General features: G+C 36.5%; 1 long non-coding RNA gene across 1 annotated transcript; it reads right to left on the bottom strand.

The window, feature by feature from the left end:
• Nucleotides 1–1,047: 1,047 nt before the first annotated feature.
• LOC128316199 (uncharacterized) lies at nt 1,048–4,555 on the bottom strand. The gene is made up of 3 exons (XR_008299792.1): nt 4,107–4,555; nt 3,790–3,937; nt 1,048–3,139 (listed from the first exon to the last, which is right to left on the bottom strand). It is a non-coding gene; the product is annotated as an uncharacterized LOC128316199 (long non-coding RNA).
• Between the last annotated feature and the right edge of the window lie 3,559 nt (nt 4,556–8,114).

The following is an 8,114-nucleotide window of genomic DNA, read 5'->3' as shown; positions in this document are numbered from 1 at the left end:
TGAGGCAACATTTAACATAGTTTACTCCTGATCACTGAAGACAAGATTCCTTCAATGGAGCAACAGGAAAGATTTAGTATCTTCAAGAGATATTGGGAGGTTAAAAATTGGACTTGGGGAATACAGACAGTTAAAAAATATAAATTTATTGCAATAGGGAGCAGAGAAATGGAGCAAAGTCTGGAGAAATAAACAGGCTCAAGAAAGATCTTTATTTTTTGTAAAAAGAAAGTTAATATTAAGGAGTATTTTTATGTCTGTGGGAGTGATCAGTTAGAGAAGGAAACTGAATGATGCGGTAGAGAAGAGTAACGGATATGAAGTGAAAGGAAAGGAGCTTGGCTGCATAGCACAGGTAGAACAGTTGGTCTCAGAGAAGAGTGGAGACATTGCTTACATTTGTGCAGAAGGGAAGACAGACTATGTGATTCCAGATGCGGGTAGGTTATTGGAATTAGTAGTGGAAATATGCAGTGATTCTGATCACATCTATTTTGTCCATAAAACATCGAGCAAAAGCATCATCTAAGAGTGAAGGAATAGAGGAACATTAGTGGAGGATTTGAGGAGAGTGAAAGGATGAAATAGATATTTTGAAGAGGAAAAAATTGAATTTAATAGGCAAACAACTAGCATCTTGTATTTCTGAGCGTCAAGTTGAGATTTGTAGCCAATAATTTGAAAGGAATCCAGCAAAAATGCATACATGATTTTCTGTAGTAATGTTTACCTGTTTGTTTGCTAGGTTACTTATCCCCCTTTCTTACCTACTTCTTAAGTCAAGTCACCCAGGAAAAACATATGACAAAGCACAAGTCAATTCAGGTTTAGCAATGGATGGCCATCTGATTCATAACTTCATGGTAGCCATTAAGACACATACCAACAAGGGGCGCCTAGATGGCTCAATCGGTTGAGTGTCTGACTTTTGCTCGGGTCATGATCTCACAGTTTGTGAGTTTGAGCCCCGTGTCAGGCTCTGTGCTGACAGCTCAGAGCCTGGAGCCTGATTCAGATTCTGTGTCTCCCTCTCTCTGCCCCTTCCCTGTTCATGCTCTGTCTCTCTCTGTCTCTCAAAAATGAATAAATGTTAAAAAAAGAATTTTTTTTTAAAAAAAGACACACACCAATAAAAGTGAGGAAGAGACATTATCCCAACTGTAAGAAGTTAATACTCTTAAGTGGTGGAAGCCACAGTCTTTCTGCTCACTTTCTAGGAGGCATGCTGGACTTCTACAATTTAAATTTGAAGCTCTTCATAAGTTTTGCCTCCAAAATTTGTATATTTTCTTGAGAGTGTAATTTGGGACCCTCCCATATTATAGTTCTTAATTATTGATCTGTTGTTTTTTCAAGAATTAAAAAAAATACAAAAGATATACTATTGTTAACTAAATATTGGAAAATATAGAAAACCAGAAATATGAAGAAGCTTTTTCTGACTATACCACAGAAAAACAGTCACCACTAAAATTTGATGCCTTTACCATTTCATTGTTTTGGGTTGGGGGTGTGTGTGTATGTGTGTGTTTGTCCATGGATGTTTTGGTAATCATTTTCCTTTGTTTAAATTGTACTCTGAGTACCTTATTCATTGCTGTGTTATTGTAAATCTGTTCACCACGGGGAGAAAAGGTGCAATGGCTAAGAAGGCTCACTATGGAGTGAGACTGTCCTTTTCAACCCTGGCTTCTCAACTTGCTTAGTGTGTTTGATCTTGCACAAGTTATTCAGCCATTCGGTGGCTCAGTTTTCTCATTTGTAAAATGGGGATAATACTTTCCACCTCACTGAGTGATTAGAAAGATTAAGTAAGTTATTGCATATAAAATACGTAGAACATGCCTGTCACATAGAAAATGCACAATTGAGTTTTAACCATTATTAATTAGAAGTGTTAATGTATATTTGAAAGGATATTTTCCTGGAAGTTTACATATCTAAATTTTTATTGCAGAAGTCACATAGGTTTTTGTTAAAATGTAGAAATAAAGAGGACAAATACAATGCAGAAATGAAGGAAACCAGTAATTGTGACTGGCAGTGAAAACATCCCAGGATAACTACTATTAATGGTTTCATGTATATCCCTCTGAAAGTATACCTTATACATGTACCAGGATAGTTCATAGAACCCTGGGCATGGCCCAGCTAACAGATATAATTATCCTGGGTCTACAATTAATATGCTTCATTCTGCTGGTGATGGGAAGTGAATCAGACAGGTTACAAGTCACTGAGACAGGCTTGATTCTAGTGAGGAATTTTAACATGTTAGTGACAATTTTAGGGTCAAGTTAAAGTATTTTGATAAATACCAGCAGCCAAGTTATTTACAGAGCCTAATTGTAGATGGTAAACATCTTCATAATGCTTTTTGTGTATTTTCTTTAAAATATTAGATACTCAACATGGTATTCATTGCGTATAGATTGTATGCTAGGAATCCTGGGGCTGGGGACATAGTTCTCTGATCTTATAGCAGTAAAATAATAATGTATTTTATAATTTTGGCATTCAGCGAACATCCCTTTTGTGGCATTATGTTGTGGCCTAAGTCACATTTTGGAAATACATTAATAAATACAAACATTTAGTCAGTTTTGGAAGATTCTGGCCTGTATCTGGGCAACAACAGCCCATCGAATTGCAACAATAAACTTTCTTACTTTTTGTGAAGAGTATGGCAAATGGAATTTACATACTGGGACGTTACCTCAACTTTTCACCAGAAGAGTCTACATGGTGTAGAAAAACACAGAGACACCATCTCATAGAAAATGATGTCATTTGGATTTTATAGATGTGGGTTTAAAACCAAACTCCGCCATTTACAGTGTGGACTGGGGCACATTATTTAGTTCTTTGTGCCTTAGTTTTTTCATGTATATGATAATGATGATAATACCTACCTTGTGAGGTTTTCCATGATAATTAAATGAGACATTGTATGTTATGAAGCATGCACTTACATCGTGGTCCTTGCTGCTCGTTTTCAGGAAGCAGGGGATCTCTGTGAGCCCTTGACAGGATGATAAAGCAGGCCAGGAGCTTTGTTACCACCATGGCTCTGAGGACACTACCAGCTTCTTCACTTTGCAGTGAGGGGCCTGCTGGCTTGAGGCCACCTGGCCGCAGGCTGCAGAGGGGTGGGAGAGAGGCGAGGTAGGAAATACTCTCTTCTAATGTGAACAATGGGAGGCATGGATAAGTTTTAAATGATTGGTTTTAGCATCAGCATGATTTCAGCCTGAATTTTCCTTTTGATAACTGCTGGCAAAGAATGAAAAGCTTCAAATATTTTCAACTCCTCCTTTCCATCACCAGACAATAATGTACTCTTTCTTGTCTATCACTGTATTCACTAAATTAGTCCATGTTCTTATCCATCTCTACCAGTGCCCTCTTCCTCAGAAGCTACAGACTGATATTATCCCTGAAACCCAAATGCAGCTCCTCTTTGATATAGATTTGGTCAAAGAGAAAGCTCAAGCCTTTTCTTGGGGCCTGAAAAACTTAAATCACTCAATCCTAAATTTATGAAGGGATAATGGGGACTAGTGAATCAGGGTAAGCAGGGGAAAATCCTTCTCCCCCCACTTCTGCTGATTTGATTCAGGACTAAACCTTAGTTTCCCCATCTGTAAGACAAAGATGCTTTTCCACCTTGTTATCCCTGAGGAATGTGAAGAATCTGAATGGTGAATGGTTTGATCTTAGTAGCGAGAAAAGAATAAATTGCTCACTTAATAAATTGTCAGGCCACTTGGGTACTATTTAGTAGATTACCTTTTCCAGAGCGCTAAATGATAGTAAATGGCAAATGGCAGTAACTGGAAGAGTTAATGCAGCTTTGATCTCTTGAACTAAAAGACTCTATAGTTTCCTTAGAATGAGGTGGAATTACTTCTTCCCTTTTATCTGCAGCCCAGTAAACCTTCGAAAAAGGAAGACATTATTACTTTTTCCCATCTTGCATGACCGTTAAATAAAAGGGACATCATAGCTCTACACGCAGATACACACACACCAAACGTGGCTATTATGATCTCAAAAAGAATTCCTTAGAAGTATCATTTATCATTCAATTAACCAAAAATACTTACCGAGTACTCACTGTGTGCAAGCGTTTGTGCGAGGAGGAGCACATGTGAATGAGGGAGCCTCTTCCTTTTAGATGCCCAACACGAGGAGGAAATATTTTCTCCAGGTTCTTAATCTCACATTCCTTTCAAAGAGCTGGCACTTCATATACCACTTTGCATTCTAATCCCCACTGCTGGTAACATAGATGGTGGCACATATGGACCACAGGAGAAGGCCAGGACCTAGGGAAAATATATGTTAAATTATATTTTAAATACTTCTCCAATTTCTCCAGTCAGGGACCGATTATGACCAGAAACAACACAAAAGGTACCTGTCTTACTTGGTGGAACCTTCCAGAACTGTTCCTGGGAGCAAGTACAAGGCACAGGGCAAACTGTCCTCTGTGTATTGCTGCAAGGTGTAGTCACCGTAGCTGACAGTTACACTGTTAGTGCTATGCTGGATGACCTTGCCATAGCCAAGGGGCAGATTTAGTCTGGAAGGAAAGGGTGCACTTCCTGGGACAAGACTATGGTTCTATTTCCTAAAAAGACTATTTCTGCAGATTTTGTGAGATATTCTCAAGTCATGGTTGCTAAAGAGAACCAAATTTCAGGAACTGGCAATGCAGATAGGCTAACACAAGACGGAATGCCCTGATTTCAACTTAATTCTGGTAGATGTCTTATTGATTCTGAGCTGCTTCCACACAGTATGGGTAGTCTGAGTGGCAAACGCTGTCTTCTTAATTTGAAAAGTAGTATATGCACATGGTAGAACAAATAGAAACCCCAAAATATACCCACAAATATACAGAGTTAAAAAAATCTAAAACTCGGTTCTACTACCCAGAGATAACTGCTCTTAACATTTGGTATATTTTTCCTTTGTATTTTCTAAATTGGAATCATATTGTATATTCAGTTTTGCAGCCTGCTTTTATTCATTTAGGAACATATTGAACACATTTTCCCATGTAATTAAATATTCTTTGAAAACATTATTTTAAATTACTGCCCGGTTCCCCTCTTATTGGGCATTAAGATTGTTTCCTAGTTTCCCCTCTACAGAAATAAGACTTCATTGAATATTCTTATTTGTAATATCCGTTGCCTATTACTTCTTTAGATTCTTAGAAGTGACATTACTGGCTCAAAGGGTATAATTTTTCAAGGCTTTTGATATATTTTGTCAGATTGTTTTCTGGAAAGATTGTACTATTTTATACTCCCATCTATCTGCAGGCCTTTTAGGGTACTGTTTGATGACTAATGCTGGGTTCAAGAGCTCTGAGCCCAGACAAAAAAAATCACACGATTCACTAAAACTTGGGTTGTTCTGGTTTTTTAGTATAGACAGAGCTCTTTCCTTTTTCAGAATGAATTGGATTTTACAATGTTGTGTAGAAGAGAGTTTTGACTCTCATGGTCCAAATTGTATGGATAATTGTACATTTTGTATTTCTACTACCAGTTAGAAGTGATAAACATGTAAAATTTTAAACACACACACACACATGCATATTTTAAGCAGAAAAGTTTTACATCTAAAGATATATTCTTTGTATGTTTTTCTTAGTCTGAGTAGGATGAAAATACCTTCTATACATCCACACTCACTACTTCCGTATGTATTTGTTGATATATATTAAAACTTGGCATAAAGCTCATCCATATATTATGGATGAGCCACCATACTAATATTTTGTACCTGGTTTCAACTCAACATATTAAGAATGTTCTTCTAATTTTGACAAGTTCTTTTTTAACTAATTTTTAATGACTGCATAGTATGTTGCTTGAGATTATGCCAAAATCTACTCAAATAACCACCAATGTGGTTTGAGAGTCTATTCTCAATTGTAGGCCATTATTGAAGATTTCATCTATTCTCAATTTTAGGATATTATAAACACTCTTGTAAATAATCATTCCATACACCTTTAGTTATTTTATTAAATTCCCAGAAGCACAATTTCTAGGTCAAAGATCATTTATAGTTTAAAGTTTTTGAGAACTATTAAAAGACAACCAGAAACAAATAGAAAGTTTATACCAAACTATCTTTCTGTGGGCAATGATAAGAGTACATAAAAAATTTGTAATATAGAATTTTAAAATTTATTTCTTGTTTTATCTTTTTGTAGCTTGTCTCTATTCGTTTTCTATTGCTACTCTAACAAATTATTATAAATATAAGGGCCTTAGACAATACATATTTATTATCTTAGGTCAGAAGTCTCATGTGGGTCTTACTGGGCTAAAACCAAGGTGTCTGCAGGCTATATTCCTTTCTGTAGGCTCTCCATTTCCTTGCCCTTTTCACCTTCTGGAGGTCACCTGCATTCCTTGGCTCGTGGTCCCTTTCCTCTATCCTTAAAGTTTGCAAAGGCAAGTCAAGTCCTTCCATTGCATCACTCTGATCTTTTCTGTCTCCCTTTTTACTTTAAGGATGCTTGTGATTACTTTGGACCCACCTGAGTAATCCAAGATACTCTCCCCAGTTCAACATGTGGAACTTAATCGCATCTCTGAAGTCCTTTTTTGCCATGTAAGGTAACAAATTCCCAGTTAGGGGGATGAGGGTGTGGACGTTTTGGGGAACCATTATTTTGTTAACCATGTTGTCCTTGTTCCTTTTATTACTCATATTCCTGATGGAACTTCAATTTCTTTTTCCTTGTAGATTCTAATGTGGATCCAAATATAGACATCTTGCTTCAGATACTAGTATTTATTAATTTAGGTATCAACCCTTAATGTGGTTCTCCCTTGATCATTTGCTAAGCAGCATGGTATTTTAAGATGGACAAAGACCATTATTTTATTTGTTCCTTAACTTTCAAGCTTCTTCCCTCCAAGGGTACATTTTTCATTCCAAAGCCACAGGAACTGGTGTCACTTTTTCTCTGTACTGATAACACAGGATTAAAATTGTTGCACCAAATAGTCTTTTATTTTTCCTTCTCCTTCTAATTTATCACAAGCAGATATTCTACCAGAAGTTGGGAAAAAAGATTTCCAGCTGATGGGCAGCACCTCTACCTTGTGGAAGATTCATTGCTCTGCACATTTTGAATCTGCTGACAAGAAACTTGGAGCAGAAGTAATCAGAGCCCTCGCAAGATTGATTTTTGTCCCCTGCTGGCATATGGCATAGAGGGTGGAAAGGCGCTCATCTCTCAAACTAATCTTAACTATTTAGAAGCCATTATTGCAGGATTACAAATCATCAGAATACCCCCTTTTTTTTCGAACAACGTTATTTATTAGCAAGACCTTCAAATTAGTCTTGTGTCTTGGCTTTACACTACTCTTAAAATCAACCCTGATGTAAGTTTTGTCTAAAAAGCATTGCACTTAGCACTATCACTTTAATTGCACACACGTTAAACCAAATTCCATTTCCAGCTCACATTTTAAAAATAATTCAAACCAAAATGCAAATTGATTCTTGTCTTCAGTTTGTAAGAAATGCTTAAAGTCAACTTGTCATGAAGGAGAAATTGAATCTATTACCTGTACTCTTCCAGGAAGGAAGATGTATGGAAAGGAGAATAGCGAGATTTATCTGATGTTTGGCTGATATATGGGTATATAAAATCTTAAGTAATACTGATAATGTCACACAATATTGCAACATATATTTTCAGTTGAACATTATAAGACAATAAGGCATAAATGGAAATTAAAGGGAAAAAATCTGAATGGTTGTCAGGGAACACTTTTTCATTCAGAGAATCATAAACATATGGAATGGTGTGTCAGGCAAAGTTTCCAAGATGAGAATATTAGAGTAATTACAAAATGGATTTATATTCTGAGGATTGAAGTGCACACAATGAGAAAGAGCTTTGAGTCAAATGATTTTTAACCACCACTCCCCCCAAAAGCACTTCATGAAAATGCATTCACAAGTATTATTTAAAACTATGAGCTATCAGAAAGACAGAAGTGTTTAATGCCTTAAGAAATATCTATTTCAAAAAACAAAAAGAAAAGAAAAAGAAGGCAAGAAAAAAGAAA

This window comes from Acinonyx jubatus, chromosome B3 (genome assembly GCF_027475565.1).
Source record: "Acinonyx jubatus isolate Ajub_Pintada_27869175 chromosome B3, VMU_Ajub_asm_v1.0, whole genome shotgun sequence".
Classification (NCBI taxonomy): Eukaryota; Metazoa; Chordata; class Mammalia; order Carnivora; family Felidae; genus Acinonyx; species Acinonyx jubatus.
Note: the sequence above shows the minus strand (reverse complement) of the source record. Positions and strands in the feature narration are given on the sequence as shown.